Raw genomic sequence first — 12,964 nt, 5'->3', positions numbered from 1 at the left:
CTAATTTCTCTTTATGCAATTCTTACTTTCTTCCATCATTTCTTGCCTGCTCTATAGAACTCTCTTTTTTGCAACTGTCTTTTCCACTCTCTAGGAGATTGTATGACTACTTTCAAAACCCTTCTAGGACTATTATTCTAGAAGTTAACTGTGGAGTTCCCTTTTATGCACTTCCCCTACATACCTACCACTTGCCTCTTTTTTGATACACTCAATTGTCATTATCTGCAGTTCCACATTCTCAGCAGTAATCATCCGTGCACAAAGGCAATTCTCTTGATTTTGTTATTTATTTTGCAGATACTGTTTCCTGTTTCAACAGAACTGATTTTTGCCTATCACAGAATCATGGTTGTCCAGACTTAAAATATATCATATGCTCAAGTAGGTTTTATATAATTTTATTCTTTATTTGTTCGTGACTCTAGAGTATCATTTCACAATATAGTATCTTTCATGAGTGTTTTGTCATCTGCTTCCTTATGCCAATTCACATAGCATCTGAAGTTCACATTTCTTTGGTAAAGAAACTGACTTAATGTCAGCCTGAATCTCTATTTTCAGACAGGACTTTTCTGTGTAAAGTGTACTTCTTTTAGCTTAGAGCTTATCCACCTACTCATGAGGATTGAAGCATACTTAGTGTTTTGCAGACTCTAATATGCTGATCTTACTTCTGCTGAGATCAATTGGAAAATGACTGTTGAATGAGGGAGTGGGATATGCCCTGAATAATACAGGAATGATTAACAATGTGAGGATTGTGATGGCAGGCAAATTTGAAGAGGAGACAACTTTGAAGGTTCAGAAGCCAGTAAACACTTGTGTGATAGACTTCTTTCTTACTATTTGATTAGATCCTGTTTCTATCAATTAGTGTTACATACTGATAACATAAGAAAACAAAGTCCATAAAGCAACTGTAAAGTGGTGTCCCAAGGCTCACCCACTGTTTTCTTTTTCTTTCTTTTTCAGGCTACCAATCCTTTGCCTGCAGAGCTTTGTTAAAAAACCAGACATTTAACAATTCCCTTTATGACATTGATAGTGGAGGCTACAAAGCGATGTCTGAAAGTATCAAAACAGAAGTAAGTTGCTGTAATCTTGTTTGTCACCACAAGTAAGCTGAGAAAATTTTTTGAAATTAGCAATGCTGATCACTTACATTCTTTGTTAAATCAAGATTTGCAATAGGAGAAAAAGATAATTCCTCCTCGATAAACTAGCACATGAATCACTTGCTCAACAACAACTGTATTGGCCAAAGGAGACAAATCATGCCACCTAGAGAGGAGGGGTACATTGCCTACCTAGTCTTCAAATGTGCAGTATTTAGTGAGAGATTATTTAAAATTCTTTTTTACAACACAAGCAACTTTCTATTTCCTTAATTTTCCTCTACTTTGCTAAATGTGCCTGTGGAGAAGGGGGGAAAAAAGTAGTTAAACGCACAGGGAAATATGGGACCTTTACCAGTGGGTACTGTTAGCCCAGATCATCGTGAATTTTCTTCAGAGTAGTGGCTGGTGGATTGGAGGAGGGAATGAGGAGACTGTATCAAGGAGAAACTGAAGATGGTGATGACTCTAGTAAAGCTGATATGTAGAAGCAGCAGACTTAGCCATCTTTAAGGGAATGTTAAAGAAAAGGACTAGTCAATTTACACAGCACCCAGGAATCCTGATACATGTGAATCCACTAGAAAGGTACCACTGTTGTAAGACTGGAATAGTCTGCTTTTGTGTAACCAACAGAGAAAAATATTTTTAGTGTGATTTTTACTTTTTACCTAAAAATCCCTATGGATTTCATAAGCAGTAATTACTTTGTTCTCACAACACCAACTCAGAAGTGATTGTCTTATTAATTTTGGTTTCTCGAACTCATGGGTAGAGAATTGACTTCAGTCAGTTTAACAGGCTTCTGCTAACCTGACTGAATGGAAGAAAAATCTCTTTGTTGCCTTTTAATAAACTTTCACTTATCCTGGCATATTGCACTTTTCTTATTATTTCTACACTTTTCTTTAAAATTTGATAAAACCAAACAAAATGTACTATTGTGACTGAACATGTTGTCAGTTTCAACGTTGCCTGTTTTTTTTTATAAATACAATTAGAATATTGAATTACTTATTTTAAATTCCACGATGATGCTACACTATAATTATAGTTCTGATTTTTTTTAACACTCATCTGCATAGTCCAGGTTTCCTTTCTAAGTCTTTCTTCACAGTGGGCAAAAGAAAAACATAATCTTAGTGTAGTTTGTAGGGATGTGTAGTCTGAGATGGGGGTTATTCCAAGGAGAAGAATAGAGGTAGACTATTCTAGTTGGGTAGTAATTTACAATAGGGCAAAATTTCTAACAGCAAGTTCTGCCCTGATACCATGTGCATGACAATCATGCTCAAGGTTGAGCTGTTTAAAAAAAAATACAACAAGGGCAACTAACAATAATTTTAGAAACCTTATGCATAGTTTTAAGTACTTTTTTTTTTCTTTGCAGTTGGGTTTGTAGCTTATGGAGAAGGACAACTAATTCCAATGCAATACTGATTAACTAAACAGATTACTGCTTTGAAAGTCAAAGTCTGATGGCATATTTTCAATGCAGACTGCATTCTGCTCCACAGTAATCCTTCCATACGTATTTTACTGGTCTTGACAAAAAATGACTGTCATTATTCTGTTTGTTATTCCAATGAGACAACACTGAAAGGAGGAGAAATTCAGAAAGTAAATATCCTGATGCAATAATTCCTGCTTTATCTCAGTTGACTGACACAATGAGACAAACATAAATTTCTGTTTCTACAGATTGTTTCAGAAATGCGCATCAAATTGAAAGATGATCATTTTGATATTATGGTGCTTGGATTCAGACCCGGGAGTGTGATTGTTGATTTTATTTCTATACTGCAAAAACAAGAGCCTGTTGATGTGGATATTGTGCAGGAATACCTAAGCCAAATATTAAAGAGCAAGTTTGGTGATCAAACTGAAGTAACAGTACAATGTAAGTGATGCTAAAAACATCTTTTCTGTAGTGGTTTGGGGATTAGGGGATCAGATATTCTTCTATGTAAAAAAGCAGATAAATTAACTTCTTTTTAAGAGATTTGCATATCTATTTAAAGAGAAAGCATATTCCAACTATCATGTAGATTACAGATCTACTTTAAATAGCTTAGCCATTTCCATAAGAATGGATTATCTTTACACAGAAGGAGGGTTAGGCAGTGTGTAGCCATTTTTACATGCTCCACACAGATCCTGAAAGAGATGTGCCATTTGCGAAGAAGGGAAGGAGAATCCCTATTTCTTCTGTAGTGGCACCTATAACACTTCCCTTGGTACAGATGTGCTGGAAGGGTTCCTCTTGTCTAATGGACAACTCTCAAAAACCTTTGACACCTGCTTTCCTGGTTAGATGCAGTGTGGATTTAGTAACACGAAGTATTGCAGAGCTGCTGAGAGGCAGAGGGGGAAAGCAGAAATTGTGCAAAGGGATATTCATCCAAAATATGGTATTTGTTGTGCTCACTCTACTGGTAAAGCCCTTTTTGCATTGAGCTGCTGTGAGCTGAGGTGGTTTCATGCAACACAGGTGCACTCTCAGACCTAGTTAATGTATTTTATAAAAGGCTGGCTAGCACTATCCTTTAGTCTATGTGCCCTTCCACCAAGTGCATCTTTATTACAGAGATGAGATATGTTTACACACCTTACAGCCCTCTCACTGTCTTCATCTGGAGCAATCGACAGACTAGCAGTTTAGGTCTCAAATAATTTTATAAAGTTGCCTGTGCAAGTGTAAGGACTGAGGGTTAAATTATGTACATTTTACCTTTTACACCAGTTTTTCACACCTTGGAGTAACTTTTTCTGAGGTGCAAACTGGAGTTGTCTTCTCCCAGAGCCATCCAGACATTTTCCACCAAACAAAACCTCAAATCTGTTGATGACAGGTGTCACCAAGAGATCTCAAGAACCTTCAGAAGGAGATGGATCCATAAGATTTCTCACTTAAAAAAGCTCTACTTCAAACAAAAACATTTTTACATTATTCAGAGGTTTCAGAGCTGTCCAGAAATAAAATGCAGATGTCACTTTGGGCTCCAAGCTTTCCTACTCCTCCTTTTTAATAATTTCTAACTAATATCTCTAAAATGTGTTTTAAATTCCAGCTCTGTCTACTGGACAACTTCTTCCATCAACTGAAAGAAGTTCTTCCTGGAAAGTGGCAGTGATTGTCCTTGGAGTTTTATTTGGAGTTGCACTAGTGCTAATTTTTCTTCTAATATTGGTTTATATTTGGAAGAAGAAAAGATCAGGTAAATACCTGGTTGAACCTACAGGACTCCTGGGAAATTTTGTCTACAAGCACTTGTAATGTAAGCCATCATTTTGACTTACATATTTTGGATACAGGGGAAAATTAATATATTTGTCTTAAAATACTTTCATCTTTGTTAATCATTTATGTTAAACTAAGATAACCCAACCTTCTCCTTCCCAATGTCTTTTGCTGAGCTCATGAATTATTTTCTAATGAATTATCCTTTCAACATTACTCTTGGATAAGGAACTTCGTATTTTCCTCATAGGAAGTGGGGAAGACTAAGGTACTGAGAAACTCCTGTTTATACTACCCCTATTTTTTAAGCATTGCAATGACTCCTAGCCATTGGATTGCACATAAAGAGACAAAATTAGAACTGTTCAATATTCTTTTGTGTTTAGATGACACAGCAAACTGACTTTGTACAATCAAGATCAAACTGATCTTTGTACCAATAGCAGGACACCTGACCACAAATCTGAGCCCAGGTGATTCATCTAACATGAGATTTTTATCACCATATGAAGATGCCTTTTTCTCTCCAGTGACTGTAAAATGGGCCCAGGACAGTTCATGTTTTAGCATATACAGCTTGATTTAGAGCCTGGAGGAAAGTGAGATAAATCTGGGCAGTATGGACTTGTCACAGATGTCTCTGGTGGAACAGGAAAATTATCTGAAGGCTTCTGAATTCAAGACTTGGTTCCTTAACTCTTGGGCTATGAAGAAACATATGCCTTCATGTGAGAAATGGATAGCATGAGAGATAGAAATGTCATTTAATAGGAAATCAGTAATTGAGTAGCTTGACTTGTTACTAGAAGATGGGAGAAGGGATAAAAAGCTTCATCTGGACTGAAGTAATTTGTCATTTTAATTTATGCCTGTCAAAGAAAGCTGGGCAAGAGTGTGTCATATAATACTGTTTTGCCTTGCCCATGATAATCCCAAAGCAGAGTCTGCTGAAAGCACCCCAGTGGATCCAGTGGCTCTGCACAATACCCTGTGTTCCAGGGAAATGGAAAGAAACAGCCTTCATTTGTTTTCACCACTCTCAGCTGCAGTCCCAATGAGGTTACTGTCTGCTTCTCCTGTGGTGTATTTTTCTCCTTGGAAAGTGCTGAACAAATAATAAAAGGCAGTATATTTCTGTAGACATGTTCAGTAGGAGTTATTTATTTAATCTCAAAGCAGTTCTCCCTGCGTCTGTGTATTTTGTCTGTATGCCAATGCTCAGCACTGAAGTACTGAAGCACTGAATACCTTGTGATGTTCTGAGACCCTGGCTCCAGTCCTCTGAGCAGTTCACGCCCTTTGTTTGTGCTGATTGCATTATGGTTAGTTAGCAAGAGTTAGAGTAGGGAAGTGTCCAGAATTGTAGCATGTTACAGGACATTAGCACTGAAAAGAGCCTCTGTGTGCAGTCAGGTTTTGTGTATCCTTTCCTACAGCTCCTGGATGAATCTTGCCAAGGACCTGGGTAAGCAGAAAGGTGGAGCTGTCTAGGTGCTGGCCTCAACACATGTAGGCTGCTTTAGTTCAGGTTCTAATATTGTCCCAGTGGAAATCACAGCCAGCAATGATCTCTGCCCTGGGCTTAGAGGCAGTGTTGGTGTGATGCCAATGGTCTGTGCTGGTTGCATGACCACCTCGGTGTGATTAATATTTATTAAAAATTATTTCTTGCATGTTTTAAATACAGCTGATTTTTGCTGTTATTTTTCCTTGAATGGGAAAATAACATTTAACAATGCATTCTGTCTATAAATATAAGTTCTCTGGTGAGCTGTGCTGAAAATACCAATGAGTTCTTTTGCTTATTTTAATACTTTTTCATTCTTTTTGAGGGGTCTACTTTGAACAGCAATCTTATTGTTAATAAAGCTTTCTGATATCTTTGCAAACAACGTTGAACTAAAGACCATGTACAGCAGGGTTGTACTATGGAATTCTAGGAATAGTCCTTGTAAAATGCCTTTATCTCTGAAGAAATATGGTATTTTAAATGTTTTTTTCCCCAAAAGTTTTACAAATAAAATTTCTATTTTTACAATTTTGTGTTCTGAAGGCATCTGTTGTTTCTTCTGTGTAAAGTGGACTCTCTCCAAGGTGCACAAGGGGAAGATGGCCCCCTCCATCAACAACAAAGCTACCTTGGTCCAGTATATGATTTAAGAGCACCACAATTTGTTTGAACTAGATTAAACATGAAAAGTTAGATCTACTGCATCCAGCATTTTTGTCATATTCCAAAAATACCCTATACTACCATGTTGTGGCATCTAGACACTGAGAAGTCTCTGAAAATAAGAGCCAGAGCACTCCCTTTCCCAGGGTATTTCTTCCTCATTTTCAAGTGGCAGTCAGACTGGCTTGTGTACATTTTCTGCTCTGAAATGTGGGGCCAGAATGTGGGACAGAGATGGCTGAGGATAAGATATCCAAAGTTACCTCGATAGCTGGCTTTTGTTTATATCTCCAGGGTGAGACTCTTGTCTAACCTGCTGTAAGGTCTATCACACAGGAGGAGAGAAGAATGCTTTCAAACAAAGAAACTCTGCAGAAGGCTCTGGGCCATCTCATCTGTGGTACTAACAGCATTTCCAGTCAAACGATATTCTCTATAAAACAGTAAAAAATAGAGGTACGATATTGAAATTCCTAAATATGGAAGGTAATAAACTAAGCAATAAGTGAGACTTCTGTAAGACAGCATGACATGTGTTAGTCTGAAAGTAGAACACTGACCCAACACACACCAACCATATCTTAATGTTTCATACCTTTTTTGTGTCTGTGTGTGGAAATATAGAAAGTGTAGATAATGCATATTTTACTCAGGTGAATCTCTGCAAGGTATATCCTCTGAAGTTTTTAGAGCGGTATTCAAATGAGAGTATCACAGAAGGTTCACCACAAATGTTGAGATTTTACATTTTTTTTTTTTACAAGGTCTGGATGTTTCTTTTTCTGGCAGCATTTGCCTTCTGGCCTCTAAAAAGCCTCATGACTTGATATTACTCTCGTGAGTGCCAGCAGAATAAGAATCGAGAACTATTTCAGCCCGCTGTTTAAGATTTCCTGTGTTGGCTTAGAAGACAAGGCCCACCTAACCCAGCATTCCAACTCCAACAGCTTGAAGATAAAAGACAAGCTACCTATTTTGTGAGCCTTATTCTATGTTGGGTGATATTAGCCTCCACTGTTCAAATTTCAGCTACCTTCTAAGTGCTAATCTGCCATTTCCATTTCGTATGTTGTGATTAAAGCCAAAGCTTTTAGGATTGTGTCTAATACTTATGATTGATGTTGTAATAGGAACTTGAAGAACTTGCTGACATTTCTTTTAAAATGTTAAAATGTGAAAATAACCTAGCAAAAAGAAATATTCCAATTGATAATCCAAATTCCCATTGCTTGTGTCCAGGCCTAGGACCCTCAGCAAAAGAAGGATGTGAAGCTGTTGGAGTGGGTTCAGAGGAAGGCCATCAAGATGATCAGAGGGCTGGAGCACTCCTCATAAAATAGGCTCAGGGAGCTGGGCTTGTTTAGCTTGGAGAAGAGAAGGATCCAGACAGGCCTTCAAGATCTTGAAGGGAGCTTATAAGTAGGAGGGTGTGATAGTGATAGGACAAAGGGAAATGGCTGTAAACTAAACAGGGGAGATTTATGTAAAATGTCGGGGGGAAATTCTTTCCCCAGAGGGCGGTGAGGCGCTGGCACAGCTGCCCAGAGAAGCTGTGGTGCCCCATCCCTAGAGGCACTCAAAACCAGGTTGGATGGGGCCCTGGGCAGCCTGAGCTGGTGAGGGGCAGCCCTGCCCAAGGCAGGGGTTGGAGTGGGTGGGCTGTGAGGTCCCTTCCAACCCAAACCATTCTGTGATTCTTACTCTGTAAGAATTTAGTAATCCCAGATCATCACATTCTGGAGACCCAAACTGATAATGTATCTGTTCAGCAACTACTGACTGGATCAAACGGGTGCTTCTGCCTGCTGGAAACATGATTTCTACTAAATAAACTAAATACTAAATAAACAGTGCTGCTGCTAAACAGAGGTTGTGCTTAAACATTTTTACTGTCTAAACATGTCTGTTTGTTGATTATTTCCAAGTGTTAATTGGTTCTTGAAGGACTCAGCTTTCAAACATTTAAGAAATAATAGGCTGTGCTCAGCTTGTGGTTAGAAAGCTTGCAGTGAGAGGCTGGAATGTGGCCAGCTCACATCCAGTCAGCTGTCTCATGCCCCCAGCTAAAAGTTTGCCTTGAGCTGCTAAAGCTGTTCTTTGCTCTCTCCCATCTCTTTTCAGTCATTCTTGCTGTCTGTGGAGACATGAAATTATGCTAGAACATAAAGCAATAATAGATGCTTGAGCCCAGAGAAATGAAAGCTTTCACTGCTTGCTTGAAAATGTCCTTTTCTAAGCTCCTCACAATCCTGCCCTAGCATCAACGTGAGTGCAGGTTAGATGGGACTTTAGAAGAGTCAGAATGCCTTTGGGAAGACTTGGTTCTTTCATGGGATCAGCATGTTGCCTTTGTGACCACTGAGGTCACTTAAGCCAAGTCCAGTCTAGTTTACTGTGGTTCACTTCTAGTTGTTCCACTGAATCAGTGCAGGCATGTGATCCCGTGGCACATGTGCATAGTCAAGCAAAAAAATTCAAAAACAAACAAACAAAAAAGAATCTCTGGGGTTAATTTAAAAAAGACAGGAGGAACCAGCTTCAAAGCTACTTTAGTGGCAATTCTTCCCTTTCTTCTAGCTTCATAAAGAAGGTTTTTGTTGGTCCATCGGTTGCTTTTTGTTTGTTTGTCTGTTTGAGATTGGATGCACATAAGACTATCTCTGAGCTTCTAAAAATCTTATTAATGCATTGATTAGACATGAACAGAAAACTATTCACGAAATTACATGAAATTACCAAATCAAGGTGCTGCACTGTGCAGCAGTACCCAGCAGATGGTGCTCCCTGTACCCATACCAGCTGCTCCACGAACGGTTTGCACTAAAAACTTCAAAAATTCCTAAATTATTGGTTCAATCTCAGCAGCAGGGCAACCTGAAAGCTGACTCTCCTTTTAGTGGCCTTTGTAGTGCACTTTAGTTCTGTCTCAAAGCCACCCAAAGTGTTTTCTTTTCCAGCACGTGTTACTCATAGCAGGATTACAGTCACAGAAGCAAGGGAAGAAAGTGTCTGTGGGAATCTCAGTGTGATCCTGCCTGTCTCTTCGAGTGCCTAAATACCAATATAAAGCATGGCCCTGAAACCATGAAACCCATGAAAACGTTGAAATAAAAAGGTTTTGATTTGTTTCCCCCATTCACCCCTCTTTCTTTTGTATGCTCTGGATTGATTCAGAGTGTCACGTTGGCAGCAGATTAAGGAATTGCTTACAGCTCGAGTCAGGGGACTGATGCATTTGTTGGACTTAGACACTGCTGTTGTGGTGTTGTCACTGTGGTATGGTATTGACACAAGCTCCTAAACTTTAATTTGTCTCACTGCACCACCACGCATCCTGTTCTGCTGATTAAAAGGGTAATTGTACATCAAGTATGTTCAAAATGTTAATTTTTTTTCTATTCTTACATTCAGAAGCCACATACAGTAGTATGGATTCTTAGTTTTTATTGATACTTCTTATGGAGATTTTTACTGAGTTGGCATCTAAAGTAAATCACTATAAAAAAGATATAATTTTATGAGCATGGCCAAATTATCTGAGTAAAAAACACCCTATAAATCAAAAATGTAATTAAATATTAGCTCTCAGCTAATTAAAAAGTCTGATATTCCAAGTGTCATTTTCCTTAGCTATTACTAAGGTCATTTCACTTGTCTAATCATTTCTCTAGTCTGGGGAAATGGATGGCTGCAGAGTGTCAGCTATCAGAGGATTCACTTGGCACTGAGCATTGCATACAAGAACCTGAATTATAGAATCACAGAATATCTCGAGTTAGAAGGGACCCACAAGGACATCTAGTCCAACTGCTGGGTCCACATAGGACCATTCAAAAATCAGACGTTATGCCTGAGAGCATTAGCATTATTCAAACACTTATTTAATACTGACAGGCTTGGTGCTATGACTACTGCCCTGGGGAGGCTGTTGCTTTAGTTTTCAAATCCTAATTAGTGTACAAGGAAAATATCCTTTTCCTTCTCTTCTGCTGCATGGTGCCTAAATCTGCAGGGTACAGCTCCTGCCACCTGGTGAGGCTGTCCCAAAGGACAGAGCCCTCCCTGTGAGACCACAGCTCTGTCTATTCCTGAAGATGCAGCTGTATTTGCTGCTCAGTATGACAGGTATGAGGGCATTTGTAATTAGGAGAGGAAAATGAGATCCCTGAAACAGGATTCATCTGCCTTTGCTTTACATGTCTATTTTAGATGAGGTGAAGCCAACAAGAAATACTTTCATTTGTTGGGAGGAAGTGTTGATCTGCCTGCAGGTAGGAAGGCTCTGCAGAGGGATCTAGATAGGCTGGGGCCAATTGTATGAGCTTCAGCATGTCCAAATGCCAGGTCTTGCACTTTGATCACAACAATCCATTGCAATGCTACAGGCTTGGGACAGAATAGCTGTAAAGCTGCACAGAGGAAAAGGACTTTGGGATGTTCATCAATGCTGAGCCACCAGTCGTCTGAGCCACCAGTGCACCCAGATGGCCAAGAAGGGCAACAGCATCCTGGCTTATATCAGAAATAGCGTAGCTAGCAGGAGCAGGGAGGCGATCATCTCCCTGTACTCAGCTCTGGTGAGAACATATCTTGAGTGTTGTGTTCACTTTTGGGCTCCTCACTACAAGAAACACATTTAGGCCCTGGTGTGTGTTCAGAGAAGGACAACAAAGCTGTGAATGTTCTGGAGCACAAGTTTGATGGGGAGCGGTGGAGGGAACTGGGCTTGCTCAGCCTGGAGAAAAGGAGGCTCAGGGGAGACCTTATTGCTCTCTACAACCACCTGAAAGAAAATTGTGGCAAGGTGGGGGCTGACCTCTTTTCTCTAGTAACAGCAATAGGATGAAAGGGAATGGATTCAGGTTACACCAGGGGAGATTCAAGTTCGGTATTAGGAAAAACATCTCAGAAAGAGTGGTGAGGCAGTGGCAAAAACTGCCCGGGGAGGTGGTGGAGTCACCATCCCTGGAAGTATTCAAGATCTGTGAAGTTGTGGCATTGAGTGGCATGGTTAGTGGGCATGGTGGAGATGGGCGAACAGTGGGACTAGATGGTCTTAGTGGCCTTTTCCAACCTTAATGGTTGTATGACTACATGATTCTTAAGGGAACTTGGAGCAACATGGTATCATGGATGTCTACGTTATAAGAAGGCTGCAGGTCTTAAAAGAAGACCCCTCCCCAGCTTTCATGCCTTGGAAGAAGGTGCCATCCTTGTCCAACATGCCACCAGCACACTCCTCTCACCTCGATCATGAGGGGACATCCTGTCCCCAACATACCTGCATTGGACAAGATGCTCAGACACACCAGGGCATTACTGCACACACCCTCGTCTACATCACTGTGCCTCCCAGCCTATGCAGCTTGCATGCAGAGCTGCAGCCAGCTCATGTGTATCATCAAAGAATGTGCAATACAGGCCCTAAAGAAAGTATACGCATGTGCAGATATGCAGGATGAGGGAGGAGGGAAGAAATAAAAGGATTAAAGCATGGAAAAGCTGAAAACTCTTTTACTGCTAAATTCAGGACTTGTGAGTGAGTACTTCAAGAACTAAGGAAAAATATTAAGGAGAACAATGACTGCTTCACTCCTTCATGAGAGATCATTATCCATCATTGCAAATTCATCATTCCTACCACATAGGGTTCCGAGAGTAGCGAAGAATCAGGGATGTGTTAATGCTCTGCAAGCCTGATGGGAAGCACCTGCTATGATTCTCACTGCCAGCAACCTGTCTGCTTCAGACAAGGAAACTAGCAGATGTCTCATCCAATAGACGGATGAACTAGATAGATAGATGAACCCCTCTGTCCCTTCTTTTGAATTTTTATGTGCATGGAAGGTTGAGTATGGCCCTGATATTAATAATGAGTGGGGGTCATACTGCTCTGTAAACAATTTCCTTAATTCAGCAAAAAGTGCTGAAAGTCTTATTCAGATCAGAGGGAGAATTTCCAGCCTATTTCATACTTGAATACTCCATTCACCTTGAGTTGTTCATTCTCATGTTAATAAGTGCTACCTGTTTTGCTATAGTAACTTGGCACTTGCTGTGTTGTCATTTTGCAACATGATGGTGCAAAAGTGTGTAAGTCATATTTATATTTAACTTGCAGGAAAATGTGGACTGATCTGCCACTGCCAAAAAGAAGTCCTGCAAAGAAAGCCTGTGGGTCACTGTAAAGGGTAATCTGGTTTTATTTCACTTGTGCTACATCAGAACTGATTGGTATCCAAAATATGAGAAAATAGGGTTTCTTTCTTCATCCTACAGCTTGTATTGCAATTGTCTCCTTCCCTTTTATTAAATGATGTTTCCATGGGTAGCTGGGAACAGTTTCCCTTTTCATTTGTACAATGCAGTATGTAATTATTTCATGATGACTTTAATTAGTCATTCTTTCACTAAGGTTACAAGCACAATATT

At 39.7% G+C, this 12,964-nt stretch overlaps 1 long non-coding RNA gene across 1 annotated transcript; it reads left to right on the top strand.

Moving 5' to 3' along the window:
* The first annotated feature begins 354 nt into the window (after nucleotides 1-354).
* On the top strand, nucleotides 355-2,886 carry LOC122178100. Its single transcript, XR_006178234.1, has 3 exons — nucleotides 355-384; nucleotides 976-1,088; nucleotides 2,820-2,886. It is a non-coding gene; the product is annotated as an uncharacterized LOC122178100 (long non-coding RNA).
* The last annotated feature ends 10,078 nt before the right edge of the window (nucleotides 2,887-12,964 follow it).

The sequence above is a fragment of the Lagopus leucura genome, unplaced genomic scaffold, assembly GCF_019238085.1.
Source record: "Lagopus leucura isolate 7727_CA_CO unplaced genomic scaffold, USGS_WTPT01 Super-Scaffold_100001, whole genome shotgun sequence".
Taxonomy (NCBI): Eukaryota; Metazoa; Chordata; class Aves; order Galliformes; family Phasianidae; genus Lagopus; species Lagopus leucura.
This window is presented reverse-complemented; position numbering and strand designations above follow the sequence as displayed.